Raw genomic sequence first — 24,111 nt, forward strand, 5'->3', positions numbered from 1 at the left:
CCCACCACTCGAACAGACTAGCGCTTCTCTCACTAGAAGGCTAGAATTGCTTCCTCGCTTCTTCCCTTTTTTTTCACGACCGAAGCGAAGGCGAAGTGAACACAGGCAACACGACGGCAATCGCCGAGTCCTCATGGCCTCGACCAGTGCTCCCGCAGTCGCATGCCGCGTCGCGCCGGCGCGCGCAACGACCTCGGTTCTTCCCGCGCACTCGCTGCCGGGCTGCAGGGCTGCGGTGGTGTGGCGGTGCTGGGTCGCGAGGAGGGGGAGACGGAGGCGGTGGGCGGGGCTGCGGGCAAGGTGCCGCATAAGCTGCGACGGCAGCCAGCCGTCAGCCGTGCAGCCAGATTCCGAGAGCTCTGCGGAGGGATTGGTGGCGGAGGAGGACGGGCCGCGGCGGCCGCCGTTCGACATCAACCTCGCCGTCGTGCTCGCCGGGTTCGCGTTTGAAGCCTACACCAGTCCGCCGGTGAGCACCTTGCTCCCGTCATGAGCTACTCGTCCCCATCATTGAACTGGTTTAGTCCAAGCTGGTGGTGGAGGCAACCTCCATGGATTAGTGGATTAGCTTACGTGGCACGATTGGTCGTCGTATTTGACAGGCAGATGTGGGCTGGCGCGAAACTGATGCGGCTGACTGTCAGACAGTGTTCCTGTCCGAGTAAGTCCTAGGCCTACCCTTCCTTACAGAGCTTGGACCATTTGTTGTAGCTATGGTGCTAATTGCTAAGCCGTTACTGTAAATGTTGTGAATGATGCATCGATGCCACAACTATTGCAGTGTGTTTCTCCGTGAAGTATACGATGGACAGCTAGTCGTCAGGCTGAAGAAAGGCATAAACCTTCCTGCAATGGATCCATGGGTACGATGATGCGTAATTGTGTATGCTGCTGAATAGTCATTATTTGTATTAAGCCTCATTCTCTAGTGGGTCAGTACAACGTTTTTATGTTTGCAGTTATTAATCAAAGTCCTGCTTTTCTACTCTTTAACAATTCCCTTAGCTAATTCTTTTGTTTTCAGGGTACAAGTGATCCTTATGTAATTTTACAACTGAATGGCCAAACTGCAAAAAGCCAAATTAAATGGGCGTGAGTTACTTATTCCTTTTTGTGTATGCTGGGGCTGGGAGTGCTATTATAAATAAGATGTTCCTTTCTATATGAAATTAAAATGATGTATGCAGTATATACTGAGCGCTTTATTTCATTCGGGATACTGTGTCAACTAGTGGACAATTTTCTTGAGAAAGCTTGAATATTTCTAGTCCTTTGCATTGTTGATTCGAAGTGTGATTTCATTAATTGTTCACTGTAGGACAAAGGAGCCAACATGGAATGAGGATTTCACATTTAACATTAAAAAATCTCGAGAAAATCTTCTTCAGGTATGAATGTTATAATTTCATGGTCCCCTATTCTAGCCCCTTTTTTTGTTTAAGGAAAGTTCTGGTTATTCTACATTGTCTGTCTTGTTAAACACTTTCTTTTTTTCATTTAAGGGAAGGCCCATTAATCTTCCTCTGTCTTGGCAAAGAAACTGCTGCATGCTATAAGTACCGAGGGCATGTAGTGATATTGGACTCGCTCCAGGTGTTATAAAATTGTTTTGGAAGTTGGGTGGATCAACTCCAGTGAAGCTTAAACTGAACCGGCAATATTTACCATTTTAACAAACATAAATGCATGTCTGTAGCTTTCAGGATGGCAGAGTACATGGTCAAGATTATTTATATTTATATTTATATGTATATAATTGAAAGAAATAGATAATAAATAGTTTTTGAGGGTAATAGATAAGAAATAGTAAGTGATAGTAATCAAACATAAGATTGTGTGCATCTTTTAATTTTGGTTTTAATCATCTACTTTGTTATATCTTGGTTCTACTATGAATGATTTCTGTGCCTTTTGGCATCTGCTGCCATGTTGCTCAATAGGTTGCAGCTTGGGATGCAAACCTTGTTACCCCACACAAACGCATGGGAAATGCTGGATTATACCTTGAATCACTTTGTGATGGTAATTCTCTATATTAATAAAGAAATCACAATAATCTCTCATGGTGTTCCTTTTGTTATAACCAGGTTTTCAGAACCTGTTCCTGATCGGTGTCATGGGTGCTGGTTTCCTTATTCTCAGTGCTGATCTGTACAGAGTCATGGTCAAAATCATGTTGAAACAGGATATAATGTTCTTATCGAGAAGTTTGTGGTGAACATTCTTATAGTGTAGTGGTAAGCTCCCCAGTTGAGGAAGACACCGGCCAGGGTTCAAATCCTGGTGCCAAAAATAAAATAAAAAATCCCTCTTGTTGGCAACCCAAAAAATAATGGTAGGGCACTGGCCTGTAGTTTCTATAATTGGTTTGGTCCATCCTATCAAGGGGTAGTTGCAGTGATCACCAGCCCAGAAGGTTATGGTCGGCCCAGGTTACCTGTGCGACCTTATAAGGTGAAGCCGTGGTTCGGTTGTTTTCTCGATCAGTTTGACTAAGAGCTTCTTCTTAGTGCAGTACCATGGGACAGTCTTTCCTCACCATCTGAGTATTTTTTTTTATATTGGCCTGTGATAAGCTTGATTCAGTCCCAATTTAGACTAACTTGCCAATTCCACCAGTTTGAGAATCTCAATGATGCAACTCACACTCACCACTTGCATTGGGCTTTTTTTATATACTATCTGACAGCCACTGTTGTTTTCTTACTTATAGTAAAACACTGAAACTCCATAATCACATGTTTCTAAGCTGCATGTAATCTCTTTTTGACCCGAAAATACAACAGGGGAGACCCCCGCTGTAGCTGCATGTAATCTCACTGATATAAAGCACTATGCTGTTGAAATTGCTCTCCAAGTTTATTCATCCCACTCAACGTTGTATTGGAAGATGCTCTACCAAGTTTTGCTTCAAGTAACCTTCACATGTATTACGCTAACAGCTAATACTATCTATTGATATCTGCAACCAGTAATAAGCTAAACCATTTTTATCAGTTCATCACTACTTAGTGATAGTTGTTTGAAAAGATCAATATATATGTAAAAAACAACTGAGGCTATTTTTTAAACTGGTAAATCTGCGATCAGTTATGGCATTTTGGCCAAACTGAAAATGCAATATGTATGATGGTTTTGTACTTAGTCGTGTGGGTTTTGGGCCTGGTTTCCACCTAAAAAAAACTGGGCCTGCAATTGTTTTTATTTTTTCTCCTCCTAATAAAACTTGCAGGCAAAACTTTTTGTTGCCCTTTCGGAAAACATATGTTCATTGGTCTTTTTCTTGTGTCATGCTTCATTTTTCATTTAATATTCACGTGAAAAGTTGATTACAGAGCAATCAAGCAATATCTTCCCCTTGAATCTAATATGGATGCATTTGTATCTTGTTCTTGGCAAAAGCTTATAGCGCCATTGCTCTTTGTAGGTAACAATCATGGTGTTACTGTTGAATTAGAAGGCCTTGGTGGTGGTGGAACTATTGAGATAGAGGTACGATCCTTAACATATTATTTTCCTGATCATCGAATGCGAAGGTGCATCCTCTAACAGATCCTTTTCTTTCAGGTGAGTGAAATCAGCAAAATCCTTACTTCCATAGATTCTTATAGAAGCAATAGCAGTAGAATAATTTTCATAGTAGGAACCCTTTTGGACATGAACTAGCAGACCGGCCTTTTAACTAGCCATGAGTACAGTGGTAATTTGACTCACATATAAGAATATCTAGTATTAAAGCCACATTGGTAAAGCATAGGCTGTATTTACTGTGCACTGCATTTTTTCTTGTTGCACAAACAAGTATAGAGGTATATGAATACTCTAGCTGCATGATTCTCCGATAGTGATATTTTAGTTTCCACTATGTCCAAGGCTTGTAATTGTTCCATTCTAATTAGTGAACTAAGTTTTAAGTATAACATGCCAGGTCAAATACAAGAGTTATGATGATATCGAGCGTGAAAAACAATGGTGGAGAATACCTTTTGTGTCTGACTTTCTTGTGAAGAGCAGCCTGGGATCTGCTCTTAGAATGGTTCTTGGATCTGAAAGTATAAATGCAAGTCAGTTTGTGAAGTCTGCATTTGGGCAACTAAATTCTTTCACTTACACCTACCTTCCAAAGCCATCATCATTGGAAAGTGGAGCTGAGATTTCTAAAAATGATGAAGAATCCTCAGATGGCCCAACTAATTCAAATGAGCTTCAACAGCAGAATATTGATTCTGAAGACATTTCAGATTCTCATTCTCATAGTGAAGCTCGATCTCCTGCTGCAACTGTTAACAGTGAAGGAGATGCATCATCCGATATGAAGGAATCGGATGAATACTTTTGGAGAGCTCTGAACAATGTACTCAACCAAAATGTACTACAGAACTTTGGATTTTCTCTTCCCGAGGTCAAGCAATTGGATGGATTTGACCTATTAAGTTCACTTGGTCTGAAATCACGCGAAATTGCTGAACGGGAATATTTAGAATCTGGACTTGCAATGGCAGATACTTCAACAAGTGATGGCAGTGAAACAACTCCTGAAAACACAGTTGGTGTTGAGAATGAAAATGGAACATTGACAACCAAAGAGGAGGTGCAATCTTCCTTTCCAGACATAAATAAAGTATCTCGGGATGTATTGTCTCAAACAGAAAATATACTCGGAGCTCTGATGATACTTTCTAAAAACTTCTCACCACATGATCAGTCAGTAACGACAACTGAAACAAATGGCAAAGATGATATGATTAGAGAGCAGCAAGGTGCTTCAGCTGCAGATTCTGTTCAAAAGGATGATGCTGTCGCATCTACCATACTGTCCATTGACTGCACAGAAAGCAGAGGATATGCGGAGCCTGTTTGCAAGTGCAGAGACTGCCATGGAGGCATGGGCTATGCTTGCCACTTCACTGGGACGTAACAGTTTCATCAAATCGGACTTTGAAAAGATATGTTTTCTTGACAATGTTTCAACAGACACACAAGTGAGTTTTGTTGCGATATGCCGATATCAATGAGTTTCCTGTCTCCTTTGTTTTGATAGATTATATTAACATGTAGGTTGCCATATGGCGTGATTCTTCTCGAAGAAGGTTGGTTGTTGCCTTTCGAGGAACTGAACAAGTATGCATTAACATGAAAATCTTACGTTCTATTAATGGCAAATTCACTTTATAATTTGGCACATATTCAACCTTATTCACTTCGCTTTGCATTGGTTTCTACATGTCAACCTAGTCAAGGTGGAAGGATTTGCGAACTGACTTAATGCTTGTACCTGCTGGGTAAGATTGAAGAAAGAAATTGTAGCTATTGTAGTCGTAATTTTCTTTTTTGTTATTTCATGTTCCTTTGGCACACCATGTCTTGAACCTGATTACAGACTAAACCCTGAGAGGCTGGGTGGTGACTTCAAACAAGAAGTTCAAGTTAGTTGTCTACACTCTTTTATGTGTCTGTTCTCATATTCTGCTACCTGACATGTTGTCACACCATGTTTTAGGTTCACAGTGGATTCTTAGGTGCATATGACTCTGTTAGGAACAGGATCATGACTCTCATCAAATATGCCGTTGGATTCCAGTAAGTATTTTGCAGTGAAATAGGTGACTTTCTTTCCACAAATAGGTTCAATATGAAGCAGGAAACTTTCAACGTTCCATAGCATGTTCTCATTGCTGTCCACATGGAATTTTGACTATATATCTCAGAAAACTATTGCTGAAAAGAACAATATTTGGATTTAAATTTTGATTTTTGTGTTTATTGTATATATAGCTTCACCAAGTAACTATCTCAAACTTTATTCACAAAGCATCTAATTATTCCACTGCAGGGATGAAGAAGATGCAGAAACCATACCTAGTTGGCATGTTTATGTGACTGGACACAGTTTAGGTGGAGCACTAGCAACCCTTCTTGCTCTTGAACTTTCATCAAGTCAAATGTCCAAGTAAGTTTGAACCTTCACTTGATCTAAATCTGTGATCTTCTCATTTCAGATACCATATGACATCATTTGATTCAGGGTTTGTGGAAACATGTAAAAGTCAAACATTTAACACGTAGGAAACCCAAAGTCCCAAACAAGATCAGATTAACTTGGATGACTCCTTATTAATTGCTCATAGGGGTGAGTGTGCGCTCGTATATGTGAGCGTCTGCGTCTGTAACTGGGTCTCACAAAAAAAATTGCTCTTTTTTCGAACAATGCAAGAGAGCTGCGTGTCATTTCATTAAGAAGAAATATAGTACAAGTAGAGATCAAGAGGCCTCTCCAAAACACAACCCCTTACATTACATTAGCACCTATTACAAGACTGAAACAAGAAACGACCTCGACCAAAGCATCTCCTCAGGACAGAAGGCCTGGGGTGAACAACCTAGATAGGAGTTTGCTGAGAGCCGAGGCTCCGGCAGAGCACCAAAGGATACACTCCTCTCCCACTTTGTGCAGCACTGCCTGAAAACAGGGGCTAGCTCCTTCAAATAAGAGTTCCTATGTATCCAAAGTTCCCAGGCTACCAGAATGATCAACGTGTTGAGTCCTTTTGTCAAATCTTTAGGTAGGCCCTTGATGACATTGCACCACCAACTAGAGAACCGAGAGACAGAAGGTCGAGGTGCTCGAGCAATTAGACCCAGCCTCCAGAAGATGTACCGCTCAAACCTGCCTGGAAAGAACACAAGAGACAACTTATTAACTGCTCTGCCCCTACACTACAGAGTGTTTGCCTTAGTAATGAAGAAGAACTTGTCAGGATGCCTATTATTCTAATAAAAGTACTGGTGCACTGGAAGCTTCATAAATTTTAAAGAAGATATTAATGTTGAGCTTCCTATTTGTATATCATTCTGTTATGCTGTTATAGAACTGTCAAAATAGCTCACCAATAGTTTATGTATCTTTAACACTTCTGCAGTTGGCAGCTGTTGACGATTTCTATAATGGTTTTCAACTATGTTCGTACATGATTTTCTATATTTTTTATTTTCATATTTGTTCATGTCATCTTTTATAGGAATGGTGTCATATTTGTGACAATGTACAATTTTGGCTCTCCTAGAGTGGGAAATAGAAGATTCGCTGAAGTATACAATTCGGTAATTTGAAGACTATTTACTAACTCTGTAGACGCTAATTTTCTACTTGGATGGATTGATTTAGAACTGGGGCACTTGATAAAATACAACTGAGAATTATTATGTTCTTTTATACCTGATGAAACCATTATGTTTTGGTCGTCTCTTTGTTTTGAACAGGCACGTGTAACAGTAAAAAATCTCAAGGTGTGTGTGGTGTGGTGTGAGTTTTGTATTGGCTATTTGAGCCTCCCTTTTCCCTATCTTAATGCAATGATACGCAGCCCTCCTGCGTATTCCAGAAAAAAAAACCATTATGTTCTTCACAATAATTTCTGGCATGGCAGAAGGGTCATTTAATAAATATCAGTCATTTTAGTTTGGAGTGTGGAAATGAATGTGAATATTGAACTACTTAATCTTTTTGTTCAATCTGCTTTCTGTCCTTGATATGTTGGCTAAGGAATGTTGGGGAAGTTCATATGAAATATGTATATCTAGTACCTTTTCGGTTTTATTTCAAATAAGTGTCTGGGCAGCTGCATAGAAGTATTGTTGCAAAAGACATACAAAATGCTGCCAACCCTTTGTATAGCAGGGCCGCATGGCTGGGGCTTGTATTTTGCACGCACTCTCTTTTGTATCTTAATTTAAAGGCAGCGGTCTTGCCACTTTCTTTCAAATAAAAAAAATATATAAATAAAAGGAAAGAATGGAAGCATGAATAATCCAACCTTTCGTTTGCATTTGGAAAACCAGATAGCAGACATTTTGTCATTCTTCTGCAGTATAGTGGTGTACACCCATGCTCACATAAATAGCATCTTATCAGAGAGGAGATCCCTACTATATGGTGACTTGATATAGGCAAGTTACAATTCTCCATGGAAGACATTAATGAAATAGTTTTTTTTTTTGGTACAATGCATTCAAAAGATGAATATTGTAGAGAGAGAGCAGGGATGAACTTGTGGAAGGACCAATTCTCAGATCAAATTCAAGAGTCACATGTAGTCGTACAACAGGAATAACTTTTTGTGTATGTTACTGGTTTTTCCATAGGTGAAGCCTATCTATTAGAATCAGTGTAATAATAATGATATCATTATGAGTTAAGTTGTAATCCCCTATATCTTCTATCGTAATTTTACTGCAAGGATCTATGAACTAAAAAATATAAAGCAACCACAATTTTTATATCTTTTTTGGACTATTTCCAGAAAGTAAAGGACAGCTGGAGAATTGTCAACCACAAAGATATCATTCCAACAGTACCACGTCTTATGGGCTATTGCCATGTGGAAGCACCAGTTTATCTTAAATTTGGAGATGCAAAAGATGCACCGGTAAAGTAGTTTTTTTTAATCATTTCTCGATCAAAATGTGCTCTAATAATGTTGTTAACCAGGTGTCCATGTTTTAGTGTACCAGATCCCCCAGTTGTCACCAAAAAACATAAAATTGCATTTGTATGTGATGCAGGTAAATAATAACATTCTAGATGATGAAGACCAAGGTGACGTGATAGGGGAGTACACACCTGATGTTCTTGTTACTGAATTTGTGAGTATGCCTCTGTTCGTTACTACTTACTAGGATGATATTCTAACTAATTGGACTTATAACTTCCTGCAGATGAAAGGCGAGAAGCAACTTGTGGAAAAACTACTGCAAACAGAAATAAATCTACTCAGCTCAATCAGGGATGGTTCGGCTCTTATGCAGCACATGGAAGACTTCTACTATGTCACCCTTCTTGAGGTTTCTTCACAACTATTTCTACTTTTCTCAGATCAAATTGTGTCAAAAGCTCCTCAAGGCCAGCACCTAAATAACAATTAAATATTGCAGAATGTGAGATCAAGGTATCAAGTGGGAGATGATGCCAATGATGAATACCGCCAATTGACAGCGTGATCCTAGTAAAATTGCACAGCTGAACATCATGGACCGTGTTTCCCTGCAAAAACTTCAGTTCTGAAGGACACTGAATGGGACTAGGAAGGTGTACAATCCTTAATCTTAGTGGAAACATGCACAACCTTTGACCTCTGATGTCATCTAAACATTTGATTGTGCAGTTTATGCTCATTTTGTATTCTTGATCTAGAGTTATCAGTCAGGATAGAGGAAATGTTCAACTGGTTTCACCGGCGGATACTTGTAGCACAGTGGCAATTGGTAGATATGTTTTTTTTTGAAACAAACGGCAAGAGCGCTGCCTCTCAATTAAGGGAGAAATATAGAAGGTTTATGTACAGTCAAAACCCAAGAAGCTGCGCAAACAAACAGGGGTCAAAAATGCCCCCAAGCACGTATACAACCAGAATGGCCGGCTTACTAGCCCCCTCCTTGAATGTGTTAACACTGGGTTTTGGTCGACTCTGGAGGATGATAGGTGGACCTGCATGCGGAAAAAAGGATATTCGGCAAACAAAACGAGCGGTCGGCTAAATGCTTGTGCGGTCGGTTACTCCAGAAGGCGGTGACTCCATTCGGGAAAGCAGAAGATGGCAGGCGAAGCCGATCGAAAAGATGAAAGTTGTAATAATAAAGGACTCTGAGAGTTTAGGGCAAGGAATCGTAAGTTTCCAAGTTTGTTCAAAAGTTCCTTTGTAAATCGTAATCTTCTAGGACTCGTGTTTTGTCTAGGGTATAAATATTGACCCTCGACCATTGTAATAGGGGTTCACAACCAAATCAATACAACCGGCCCCGTGCCAACTTTCGAGTCCTTTTGTCGTGTCGTCGAGTTCTTCGAGAGGAGTCATCGATCCGTCGGCCTCCGTAAGTTCCGACAACCTTGTTATCATGTTTAGTATCATGCGGTGGATTTAGACGTGATGCAAGTAGTCTGGTTTGTTTTCAATGGTCGTGCGGCGGATCTTTGCTTGACAATCAAGAAGTCTTTGCTTATGCTTTGTTTATGAGTAGATACCGTGCGGCAGGCGTTTACTCAATATGCTTAGTGAAAGCAAGATAGTTATCGGCTCTATTAGATACGACAAATCTAAATAGATTCATTAAGTTATCCATTGTTGCATGTTTTAAATATTTTATATATTTGTAACACACTTCTGCCCAATCTAGATTGATATTGTTCGGCTCTCTCTTATGGTTTTATTCGTACTTCAACGATCATTGCTTTTCATATTACCTTTGCAAATAGATAACATGCTCATAATGGCTGAATTATTTTAATCTAGATTGTCACATGTCGTGGGTTCGTGCATGTTAATTACGTTTAAGCTTTAACGAAACTAGGTGTCGTGCGGTAGATGCAGGTTTTAGATTAGTTTAATCGTGTTTATTTGCATGTTCCTTCTTCATGGACCCCAACTCGGCTGAATTGCTAAGCTTGGTTATGCATTTAACTCATAATTAATTTCACTTGTTCAAACATGTTTTCCCATGCACATGCATTCGGCAATCGGATCTTTACGTGCGTTCATCTTAAGATTAGCTGAATGGTTTATAAACTTGTTGGCAGACAGCTTTCTATAGCTGTATGTCGTTGTAAGTGGCTTCAGGGCCGTATATATGGAACTGTCTGGTTTCACCCGACATGTTCCAGTTTGGCATTTAATTGTTTTATCCCTTGTTAGTTTTTTCAGGTCAAACTGACTGGCACGCTTCCGGATCACGAAGCACCCAGGAACCCGATTGAAGCCACGCTTTCCGGCTTGCTGTGTGTGAGGCACAGTGTGTCACATTTTGTGTCAACACACTTTTTGGCACGCTTGGTGGGACCATCTGCTAGTTCAAGATGGCGTCTGAGATCAACAATGATCATGTTCTGGATGTGAGCATGGCAGAATTGCCAGATAATTACAGGGATTTAGTGCTACAAGCATGTGAGCAATACCAACGGAAGTGCTTGATGTCTTTTTCCAAAAACAAGAGCAATAAAGTATTTTAAAAGCAGTCAATGCCAAGGGTTCTTCTTCCGCATCAAACTGATTACACTGAAGAGGAGGATGCTCAGAAGATGGCAGCCCTGGTCTATAAAGCTATAGGAGAAACCATGACAAACCATCACACAGCTTTTCTGAATACCTTTCGGGCAATCATGATCAGTACTTTTGGTCCAATGGTTGATAAATACTTTGAAGAAAATGTTGGACCACTCAGTGGACCGACGCTTTTCAATGTTCCAAAGCATCAAGAGAAGCCTGTTGGAAAAGAAGTAGCGTCGCCTTCAAATATAGGTGGATTGACTCACACTGAAAAGCAATCACATCCCACCTATGGCCAGGTGACATTTGGTACCACAGGAGAAGTGCCACCTTCAGCTTATAGAGTTTCTCCAGCATCAAACAGACTGCAGAAGAATATATATGGAGATGGATATCAAGAATTTACTGATTACAGTGCTATCAATGCTGTGCCAAATCCAGGGTATAGGAGTGTTTCAGGATTGCCTTCTGGAATGCAAGTACACGGAAATCAGGATTCAGGCATTGATGTTTTGATGCACAGAATGGCTGATATGATGCAGAATCAGTTCGGCTTGAAGCCAAAAAATCAATTCTATTCATACAAGTCTCCTTATCCAGAATGGTACAACAGAGTGGCGTTACCTCCAAGGGTGAAGCCTCCAACAGATTTGACTAAGTTTTCTGGTCAAGATGATACTAGTACCATAGAGCACGTCAGTCGGTACTTAATGCAGCTTGGAGAAACCGCTTCAGATGAAGCTTGGAGGATTCGATATTTTCCTTTGTCTCTTACAGGACCAGCTTTCACGTGGTTCACGTCTTTACCAGCTCATTCCATTGGTACGTGGGTGGAGCTAGAGCAGAAGTTTCATTCATATTTCTACACGGGTACTAATGAGAAGAAGTTGGTTGATCTCATGAGTCTGAGGATGAGAACAAATGAGACACCATTGGAATATCTTCGCAGATTTAGGGAGACCAAGAATATGTGTTATTCTCTAAATTTACCAGATGATCAACTACCTGGAATAGCTATAGCAGGAATGTTGCCGAATATCAGGGAAAAGTTGTTCGGCATGGAGTTTGATGATCTTGGCCAACTTGCGCAGCGTTTAGCAGCTATGAGTAATCAGGCCCAAGGATTCAGGAGAGATAATCGCTTTTAGAAGAACAATGCCACTAATGAGGTGTATCAAGGTTTTCTGGAGGAAGCGACTGAGTATATTGATGAAGATGAGATAGCTGTAGCTGAGTTGAATTGGGCAAAGGAACCCACTCAAGTTAGTCAACGCTGGTTGAAACAACAAAAGGGAACCTATGATTTTGATGTTACTAAGGCAGACAGGCTTTTTGCATTGTTGATAAAGGAAGGACGCATCAAGCTGCTAGAAGGACATCCTATGCTACGTCCTGAAGGAGTGAAAGACAAAAAGTATTGTGGCTTCCATAACACTAATTCTCACTCTATCAATGATTGCCGAGTGTTCAGAATACGAATCCAGAAAGCTATCCAAGAGGGACATTTGAAGTTTGATGGCAAGATGAAAATTGATGATCAGCCTTTTCCACAAAATATGATTTCTTTCTCTGTGAATATGGTTTCTGCCAATGATCTCAAAGGTAAAAGCAAGGTGAAGGTGTTGACTTCTGATAGAGCAAAGGAAAGTGGTGTTGTTGACCCGGATCAGCAAGTCACCAGTAGAGAGCTGCAGCAATGAGTTCGGTTTTAGAATAGCCGAACCGAGAAAGGTCAAACTTCCAAACCCAGAGTTACATCACGTATTTTGCTAAACAAGTGACAGAGAGAGCAAGAGAAGGAATACTATAAGAAGCAATGGTTTATGGAAGAATGCCAGAGATATGAGGAAGAGGTATACCGAAGGGAGCAAGAAGAATACATGACAGAACAGGAGCAGTCTCATTGGGGTTGTTCGTTCTTTAGGCATTGTTGGAATGAAGGCTTGAGGTTGCCTGCAAGAAATAATTGTCCGGAGTGTAGTGCTCAGTACTCCGAGTATAGGCAATCTTGAGTCAACCGCCGTCCCGTCTATGAAAGACTTGGAACGAAGGTTCCTGAAGATGATCGGCGCTTAAAAATAGATGATTTTGAGAATCAGCAAAGGAAAAGATTTGTAGGTCAATGTTGGATTCATGATAGGGTGCATGATGAAGAAGCTGATTCCTATAGGTACGTATGGCAAAAAGAACAGTGGTGTCCTCCAGGCCTGAGGAAAAGTCAGAAAAGAAGAGTTCAACGGTTGAGGAATAGGGAGTTGGAACAGGAAGTTACTGAGACAAAGCAAATATGGCGTCCTAAGAAGAAGCCTGATGGATGTGGTCCTTCGGCTGATGCTTGTATGGCTTTTTTCCTCCCATCAGAGTTTATAGCTCCCGAAAGCCAAGATGTCCAAGAAGAGGTGTACTCTGATTTTGATGAAAGTGAATGTCAGGATTTGATGGCTCAGCTTGTATTAACACGGCAGGCTGTTTTTGACAAACCAATCAAGAATCGTCACTTGAGACCACTCTATTTAAAAGGATATGTCAATGGCAAGCCTTTAGCCAAGATGTTTGTTGATGGAGGGGCTGCTATCAATATCATGCCTTATACTACCTTCAGAAAGCTTGGGATGACTAATGAAGAATTGTTGAAAACTGACATGGTGCTTAGGGACTTTGCTGGCGATCCTTCCGATACTCGAGGTGCTATCCATGTCGAGCTGACTATTGGGTCAAAAACTCTGATTACTACCTTTTTTGTCATTGATGGCAAGGGGGCATATAGTCTACTCTTGGGCAGAGATTGGATCCATGCTAATTGCTGTATTCCTTCAACCATGCATCAAATTCTCATTCAATGGATTGGAGATGACGTTGAAGTTGTACATGCTGATGATTCGGTAAGTGTTGCTGCCACAGAATCTACCTACTAGGAATATGAGGGCGTCGATTGTTTCTCTGGAAAAGTGTGGAAAGAAGGTCCTGTAAATGTTTTCAGCGAGGGCCAACAGTCGATCCAAGCAGTCGGCTCTCATAGCAATTTTTAATGGGAAATCCTGTCGATGGCAACAAAGGAAAGTTGGGACGTGGTTTTATGTCGGCTGATAAGTTGGAAGAAATTGATGTTGGTGATGGTTCTAAGCCAAGGCCGATGTATATTAGTGCGAAGTTAGACCTAGAATATAAATCAAAGTTGATAAATCTGTTGAAAGAGTTTAAAGATTGTTTTGCTTGGGATTACACGGAAATGCCTGGATTGGATCGTTCTATTGTTGAGCATCGATTACCCATTAAACCTGGATTTCGTCCTTACAAACAACCTCCACGGAAGATATACAAAGAGGAGGTATTGGCCGATGTGAAGAAGGAGGTTGAAAGATTAATAGAAGTAAACTTCATTCGGCCATGCAAGTATGCAGAGTGGATTTCAAATATAGTACCGGTATACAAGAAAAATGGAAAAATGAGAGTTTGCATAGATTTCAGAAATCTTAATAAGGCCACTCCCATGGATGGTTACCCAATGCCAGTTGCCGATTTACTAGTAGATGCAGCAGCAGGTTATGAAGTCATTAGTTTTATGGATGGTAATGCTGGCTATAATCAAATTTTTATGGCAATGGAAGATATTTCAAAAACAGCCTTCAGATGTCCTGGTCATATTGGTTTGTTTGAATGGATAGTCATGACATTTGGGTTAAAGAATGCCGGTGCAACTTATCAAAGAGCTATGAATTATATTTTTCATGAGCTGATCGGCAAGATTATAGAGATCTACATCGATGATGTAGTGGTCAAGTCTAGAAATCATGAAGGACATTTAGCCGATTTAAGAAAGACTCTGGAGTGCACAAGGAAGCATGACTTGAAGATGAATCCAAACAAATGTGCCTTTGGAGTTTCAGCCAGTGAGTTTTTGGGATTTTTAGTTCATAAAGGAGGAATTGAAGTTGGGAAAAAGAGCATGGAAGCAATAGACAAAGTTGTGCCGCCAATCAATCTCACAGAATTACAATCATTGTTAGGCAAAATCAACTTTGTAAGAAGATTCATATCCAATCTATCAGAGAGAGTTTTACCCTTTTCTCCTTTATTAAAGCTCAAGAAGGATCAAAAATTTGTATGGGGTGACATACAACAAAAGGCTTTTGATGAGATCAAGCAATATATGAAGGCACCACCTGTGCTGGTACCTCCACAACTTGACAAGCCTTTTAAGTTGTATGTGGCGGCCGATAGCCTAACGATAGGATCGGCCCTTATGCAAGAGTTTGAAGGAAAAGAAAGAGTCATAGTTTATCTTAGCCGAAAGCTGCTAGACCCGGAAACAAGGTATTCGGCTACAGAGAAACTTTGCTTGTGTGTGTATTACTCATGTACCAAATTTCGGCACTATTTGCTGAATGCCGAATGTGTGGTGGTTTCTAGTTTTGATGTAATCAAACATATGCTATCAATGCCGATTTTGAATGGAAGAATTGGCAAATGGATTTTAGCATTGTCAGAATTTAATTTAAGGTATGAATCGGCAAAGGCGGTAAAGGGTCAAATTATTGCCGATTTTATTACCCAACATCAGGATCTTTCTGTTGAGGCAATGAGCATTGTGCCTTGGGCCTTGTTCTTCGATGGATCATCTTGTAACAAAGGTGGTGGTGCTGGTATTCTCTTGATTTCCCCACAAGGAAAAACTTTTGAGTATGCGGTTCCTATTGAATTTCATGTTACTAATAATCAGGCAGAGTATGAAGCGTTGCTTAGAGGGCTTCAGCTTCTTATAGAAGTAAAGGCCGTTGCTGTTGAAATCTTTGGGGATTCTGAGTTGGTGATTAATCAACTGAATGGTCAGTATGAATGCAAGAACAATGTGTTAAGAGAATATTATGAGGAGTGTAGAGAACTTTTGAAGAGTTTTCTGGTAGTAACCTTGCATCATATCCCTAGGGAGTGCAATGAAGAAGCAAATAAGTTAGCTCAAGCTGCTTCTGGATATCGAGAGAGTCGGGAAGTTTTTGCTATAGAAGAAGGTGTTTTAAATACTGATCAAGTAGATGGTGATTGGAGATACGAAATTACCAATTATCTGAAAGGTCCATCTCAAAAGGTTTCCCGAAAACTCAGGTACAAAGCTCTCAAATTTGTGTTCCTTGATGATCAGTTATATTACAAGTCCGTCGATGGAGTATTGCTAAAATGTTTAAGTCAAGAAGAGGCCAAGAAAGTGATGTATGAGGTTCACGAAGGATTGTGTGGTGCACACCAGTCAGCTTATCGGATGAAGTGGATAATTAGGAGAACTGGTTATTTTTGGCTGACTATGTTGGAGGATTGTTTTGAATATTACAAAGGGTGTCACAATTGTCAAAAATTCGGCAATATTCAAAAAGTTCCAGCATCTGCTATGAATCCCATAATCAAGCCTTGGCCGTTCAGAGGATGGGGTATAGATTTAATTGGTCAGATCAATCCTCCTTCTAGTAAGGGACACAAATTTGTACTTTTGGCCACGGATTATTTCACCAAGTGGGTTGAAGCTATCCCTTTGAAGAAGGCAACGTCAGAGAATATGATCAGTTTTGTTAAGGAACATATAATTCACAGATTCGGGATTCCTCAAACTATAACAACTGATCAAGGAACTCAGTTTACTTCTTCAGAATTCTGTGATTTTGCCAAAGATATGGGGATTAAGTTGTATAATTCTTCTCCTTATTATGCACAAGCTAATGGTCAGGCAGAAGCATCAAATAAGATTATGATTAAAATCATCCAGAAGAAGATTGATGAAAAACCAAGGAGATGGCACTTGGTTCTTAATGAAGCATTGTGGGCTTACCGAATGGCTTGTCATGGGTCCACTCAAACGTCTCCCTATGAACTGGTTTATGGGCATCATGCTGTATTACCATGGGAATTATGGTCAGGTTCAAGGCAAGTTGTGTTACAGAAAGAATTGGTAGAAGAAGATTATAAGAATCTGATGATAGATGAATTGGAAGATTTACATTTGATTCGTCTCAAGGCATTGAAAAATATTGAGAAAAATAAAATACGTGCTGCCAAGTATTATAACAAAAGGGTTAGGCTGAAGCAGTTCGCAGAAGGAGACTTGGTTTGGAAAACTATATTGCCAGTTGGAACAAAGGATAGGGCGTTCGGCAAATGGTCTCCAAATTGGGAAGGTCCTTTCCGAATAGTAGAATGTGTACCTGGCAATGCATACATATTGAGGACTTTATTTGGGGAGGAGTTTACCAGAGCTATCAATGGAAGATTTCTTAAGAAATATTACCCCAGTGTTGAGGTTGGTTCATGAATGTAGATCAGAAAAGCCGATAAAGAGAAAATCGCCTTTAGCCTAAAAATCAAATATAAGACTGAGAATAGCCGATATTGTTCATATCGCCTTTAGCACAAAATAGCCGATGCAGTTTGCATCGCCTCTAGCACAAGAATGTTTATGCAAGACCGGGTTGTTTTTAGCATTTTTCTGACAGTCGCAGGCAGAATTTTACCGAAAAAAATCAAAGAAATAAGTATTCTTCCAAAAGACGAGATTATTCATAGAAGTCCATCCTAATACAAACTACTCCTCAAATAACTTGTTGAGGACGGACTGGGGGTTTGTGGATTCGGCAAGGGCAGCGGCATGATCATCGTAGGCCTCTAGACGCTCATCGATGTCGTCGATCTCGTCCGGGCGTCCTCTAGCGAAGCCGACTGGCTGGAAGGAGTAGTCTTCGTTGGTTCGGGAGGTCATTGCTGCTAGCCCGAGAGAAGCGCCAAGGTGCACACCTTGGATGACGGCCTGATCAATACGGCCGTCCACAGCATCAAGGCGTGCCTCGGATGTCTCCCCCTGGGCATTCACCTTGTCGGCAATCTTGTTCGCCGCCGCCTTCAGGCGGTCATTCTCCGCAGAAAGAGCTAGGCAGAAAAGAAAAAAAAAATGGGTCAGCAAGCAGGGGAAGCCAGAATGATAAAACCAAATGAAGATATCAAACCGGTGATGGCGTCGCAGAGTTGCTTCCGCTGGTCCTCCCATTCGGCTTGCTCGATGTCGAATTTCTTGGAGACGTCGCCTAGCTCCTCCCGGGCCTCGTCCCTCTCCTGGCGAAACTTGAGCGCTTCCTCGTGAGAGTATGGATGGTGTGCATCTGCTGGTTCCGCCGGGCCCCAAGCATTGGAATGATAGGAGCTTAAAGAGCTGGAGGATCCGGAAGAGCCGAATGATGGAGTTCCCGGTTGAGTTGCTGTCGCCGGAGGAAGGAGATGATATTGGCTGGAGCTGATGACCCTTATCCTGATGAATGATGAAGAAAAAATCGAAACTAAGAGATGAACAAGAAAATTGCAAGGGGGCAAAAAGCCGAATCATACCCACGACGCCGGCAGCGCGACGCTCTGCTTCCTTCCGCCTCTTCGTCGGCAGGACGCTTGCCACGGTCGCCGCTGTTCGCCATTTGCTTTGGTGGAAGTTAGGGTTTTCTTCTGGAATGAATCGAACGAAGGAAGTGGAGGAGACAGATGTGAGAACGCTAAAACGGAGATAGCGATGAAGGCTAACGGAAGGGTCTATTTATAAGCCGAAGCGAAGAGTCGTGGCGAATTCCACGGAGTCGTGGGGCGAGAATGCCGAACGATGGAGTAGGGTTTTTTCTTTTCAGCTGGGCCGCTACTGGGCTAGGCTAGGCATGGATTAAGTCGGACGTCGTGCGACTATCTCCCTGATTTGTTGGAACCAGCATTGTTCAGCTATACCCTCACAATATTTAAATTGGATTCGTTCGGCTATCGGAAGAATGGAGACAATTGGCTACATTCTAATTGAGTAATTTAAGGGGAAATGGCCGATTGCTTTTTCAAACGAATAAAAATATGTAAACATAAAGTTGATTGATCAAAGGACAGAGGATATCACACTTGAGTTTATTACAAACCCAATGTCTACTTGTTCAGAAGCTGATTGATTGCCTCTATGGCTTCAGTCCTGATTCGGCTAACATTATTTAGCACTTTCTGATCTTCATCTTCAGAGCTCTGGATGCTGGATAACTTAGTTTTGATTTGCTGATCTTCTTTGATGATCGAAGTTATCTTTAGTGAAGTTGCTTCTATGTTCTTTGGCAAATTAGCTATATGGGCCCTGTGAGACTGAATTGTGGCATTCAGTTCAGCTAGTTGAGCTTCTAGTCTGCTTTTTTCATCCTCCATGGCTTTCAGTTCAGGCTCCAAGGTTGTCAGGGAATTTCTTGTAGTCTGGATATGAGAGTGAAGATCTTTAATCTCCAGCTTCTTCAAAGATCTATCCTTCTGCAAAGCAGCCCTCGAAGATATATTCTTGGTTGCCCTTCTCACCATGGTAAAGTGGTCATCAAGATGGGCTGCAGATTCTAGGGGGACCTTGAGAGCAGAAGGGATATCTTGATCAATGAGTTCAAGGAGGTCTCTTATCTGGTCTGCATCCTGGACCAGACTAATGATATCCTTGTTCAGCAGAATGATCACTTCTTTTAGCCGAGCCTGATTTTCCAGCGATAAGGATTGTTGAGAAGTAATCTCTTCACCTTTCTCAATGATGTAGTCCTCAATTGAGAAGGAGTAGCTGGTGGTCGGTTTAGTGATGCTCTTCTAAAGAAAAGAGAAGAAAGGAGGTGTTAGCCGATTGGGTGAATTTGCTAAAATATAGTGTAAGACAAGGCATTACCTGCTGAACTGATTGATCATCAGGATGGGTTATACCCTGGCTTGCTGGAGGACTTGGCTGAAGGTTCAGAAGGGATGGGTTTGGAGCTTGATCAGGAGAAGTTTCCCTTACCAGTTCATCTAAGATTTCATCTATTCTCAATAAAGTAAATGATAATGAGCATAAGAGATAGATGTTATTTAAAAAAAATAAAGAGAAAAAGGAGAATTGGTTGAACGATGTTACCTATAGTCTCATCAAATTTATGAGCCTTTGAACCTTCAGCTTCATGAGTCTCTGAAAGTTTCACTATCATGGATTTCTTCATTTTCGGTAGAAACTTCAGGGGTTGGTTCTACAGGTGCTGAGGTATTGCCTAGTATGGGAATTTCGACTTGTGGCTGCAATAGAAGTAATGAATGTAGAGGTGGTCAGGTTTACTGCTAAGTGAGGTTGTTAACCTGATAGAGAATAAAAGGTTCATACCTTAAGAGATAATTTGGCTTTCTTGGTCCTTGGTTTCTTGGGTAAGAGAAAACTTTCAGGTGTTTTCCTTTTGCTTTTTCCTCTTGAAGATGCAACAGCTGAAGAAGCAGGAGTTCTCATGAGTGCCTTTAAAGGTACTGAATCCAAAGTTGCAGGAGTTTTCATGAATTCCTTTAAGTTTGGAGCATCAAACCCCAGAGCAGGCTTGGGACCAGCCGAATAGTACTGGATTGCTTTGGCTGGGAGAGTAAACTCAAGATCCTGTGCATAACCAGATGTTAAAATAAGAAGTGGATTCAAGAGCAAGAAATGATGAGCATAATGAAATTACCTCACTATCAGAAGCAAAATCGGGCTGCAAGTTTTTGCATAAAGAATGAACTGATATATTGAAGATATGAGCATGCCATTCTTACCACCAAGAGACAAAGAAGGGATGAGCAACATCTATTAGCCCAAATGGAGATGGTTCGTATGTTGGCAATTCCCATCCTAATTCAAAGATTTTCTTGGCTTCCATTCTTTCTGTTATTACTTCCCTTGACTTTATGATTGTTGAGAAGAGGAATCTTGGAGGCAGTTGGCCACATCCTAATTGTCTGGCCACCATATTTGGATAGTAGAATTCATAGGTGGACTGCACTAACCTCCCATGATGAAATTCGGCTGGCAGAGTGCAAGGTTTGATAAAGGAGTTGAAAATCTCCGTGGATTCTTGACCTAAACAACCAATTTCATAGCTAAACTTGCAGGGCAAAGTCAGATTTTCATTTTCTCTGTAAGGAAACTAGAGCACATTGCCGAATCCTTTGAAAAATAGCTTGAAGAAATGACCGATGTCTATGTCAATGCTTATAGATGATGCTGCTTCCCCATAAGTCTGACAAGCCTTAACCTTTGCTGTACTGCCTTCAGTATAGTTAACTGAAGGAAAACTTAGATTGAAGAGGCTCACAGAGGTTATCTGATGCATATATAGCTAGAGCCACATTTGAATTAGCCACCAGGGACCATTTACACAAGAGATTTCTCCACCTTGGCGCATCTGAAGAGTAATCTGATGCATCATATGATAAACAGACCCTAAGAGATATTTGCCTAGTGGGATCTGAGTGCCTGCAGCTAAGTCTTCAGCCATCACCATGTGATTTAGGGTTGGTTCATTGGATTTTCCACAGAAGATGAATCTACATAGCCACATATTCATGAAGGCTTTCAACTCTTTGTCAGAGACGGTGCCATATGCATTCATATAGTTCTGGATGTGTTTGACCCATCCACATCCAGAGCTGACGGCTCTTTGATTACTTTTGCTCTTGTACTTATAGGGATATACTAGTAGTGACACGTTCAAGCCAGTCATCATGAACACATCGGCTAGAGTGATGGTCATTATACCATGACCGAAGATGAAGGCATTAATGGTGTCAGACCAAAAATGGGAAGCTGCTATCAAAAGGGAGTCGTTTCTGGGTGTTTCTGCTAAGGATAATTCTAGATAATGACTGATGTCTTGACTTTCCCAGTGGCTGCTACTTTTCTCCAGCATTCTCCTGTACCAATTCTGCCATCCGGCGATTGGGGGAAATGGCCAATTCTTGAACGTGTTTGGCCATCGGTTTGGCGAGGTGATCCCAGATTTGAAAGGGATTCTTTGGGTTTCCTTCTCGATAATTTCAGAAGGGTCAGGATTTCCCATTGGGCCGAGAAAATAGGAATCGAGGTTGGCAGCATAGGGGATCAAAATCTGATTCTTGTATTCCTTTAGAAGGTGATTGAAATCAAAGAGGAATAAGCCAAAAGAGGAACGGAAAGATCAAATGGAAATTGCCGAATATAAGTGAAGTTTACCTCTGAGATTTCATCCTGGGTTGCCATTGAAGATTCGAAGTAGGTCCGAAGTTGCGCTGAAGGCTTAAATTTTTGGACAGCGGCTGCGATGTTGAACGATGCTGACCTAGGAGGAAGAAGGAGCTTGTGGTCAATTTCAGAATAAAACAACTTTTATCCCGAAATTAAGGGGGCATGTGTTAACACTGGGTTTTGGTCGACTCTGGAGGATGATAGGTGGACCCGCATGCGGGAAGAAGGATATTCGGCAAACAAAACGAGCGGTCGGCTAAATGCTTGTGCGGTCGGTTACTCTAGAAGGCGGTGACTCCATTCGGGAAAGCAGAAGATGGCAGGCGAAGCCGATCGAAAAAATGAAAGTTGTAATAATAAAGGACTCTGAGAGTTTAGGGCAAGGAATCGTAAGTTTCCAAGTTTGTTCAAAAGTTCCTTTGTAAATCGTAGTCTTCTAGGACTCGTGTTTTGTCTAGGGTATAAATATTGACCCTCGACCATTGTAATAGGGGTTCACAACCAAATCAATACAACCGGCCCCGTACCAACTTTCGAGTCCTTTTGTCGTGTCATCGAGTTCTTCGAGAGGAGTCATCGATCCATCGGCCTCCGTAAGTTCCGACAACCTTGTTATCATGTTTAGTATCATGCGGTGGATTTAGACGTGATGCAAGTAGTCTTGTTTGTTTTCAATGGTCGTGCGGTGGATCTTTTCTTGACAATCAAGAAGTCTTTGCTTATGCTTTGTTTATGAGTAGATACCGTGCGGCAGGCGTTTACTCAATATGCTTAGTGAAAGCAAGATAGTTATCGGCTCTATTAGATACGGCAAATCTAAATAGATTCATTAAGTTATCCAGTGTTGCATGTTTTAAATATTTTATATATTTGTAACACACTTCTGCCCAATCTAGATTGATATTGTTCGGCTCTCTCTTATGGTTTTATTTGTGCTTCAACGATCATTGCTTTTCATATTACCTTTGCAAATAGATAACATGCTCATAATGACTGAATTATTTTAATCTAGATTGTCACATGTCGTGGGTTCGTGCATGTTAATTACGTTTAAGCTTTAACGAAACTAGGTGTCGTGCGGCAGATGTAGGTTTTAGATTAGTTTAATCGTGTTTATTTGCATGTTCCTTCTTCATGGACCCCAACTCGGCTGAATTGCTAAGCTTGGTTATGCATTTAACTCATAATTAATTTCACTTGTTCAAACATGTTTTCCCATGCACATGCATTCGCTAATCGGATCTTTACGTGCGTTCATCTTAAGATTAGCTGAATGGTTTATAAACTTGTTGGCAGACAGCTTTCTATAGCTGTATGTCGTTGTAAGTGGCTTCATGGCAGTATATATGGAACTGTCTGGTTTCACCCGACATGTTCCAGTTTGGCATTTAATTGTTTTATCCCTTGTTAGTTTTTTCAGGTCAAACTGACTGGCACGCTTCCGGATCACGAAGCACCCGGGAACCCGATTGAAGCCACGCTTTCCGGCTTGCTGTGTGTGAGGCACAGTGTGTCACATTTTGTGTCAACAAAATGCTCCTTGAAATACCCTCTTCCTTTGCTCAATGTCTTCTTTAATTCTTGAAGCCACCTGCAACGACTATTCTTGAGCGTTATTGAAAATTCTTCGGTTTCTTTTCTTTCAAAGATTCCAGCATGTGTAGATCACCGAACCGTTAAAGCACCTTCTTTCATCCTTTGCGACCTTAGTAGCGGTCTTTTCCCACCAGGTGCTAAAATGGACGGGGTCTCTAGTGAGCTATGTAAACTGAACATCAAAGTGTTCCCAGGTTAGGATTTGATTCTAAACCGCTTTGACGAACGGGCAAAGTAGATATAGATGAAGGCAAGTCTCCAACGGCCCATTGCATAATGCGCAATGATCCTGATGCGGCCACCCTCTTTTTTGCAAGTTATCCGCCATGGGAATTTACTCTTGTACTAGTATCCAAGTGAAAAAATTTGCATTTATTTTCTGCCTGTGCCAGTTGATGTAGCTAGTACACTTTCAAATATATTTTATGATGTTTGAAATTCTAGAAAAGTTCATAGACACCT

General features: G+C 41.0%; 1 pseudogene; it reads left to right on the forward strand.

Moving 5' to 3' along the window:
• Positions 1-9,814, forward strand: LOC136490928 (uncharacterized; annotated as a pseudogene).
• Positions 9,815-24,111: the final 14,297 nt, after the last annotated feature.

This window comes from Miscanthus floridulus, chromosome 11 (genome assembly GCF_019320115.1).
Source record: "Miscanthus floridulus cultivar M001 chromosome 11, ASM1932011v1, whole genome shotgun sequence".
NCBI lineage: Eukaryota > Viridiplantae > Streptophyta > Magnoliopsida > Poales > Poaceae > Miscanthus > Miscanthus floridulus.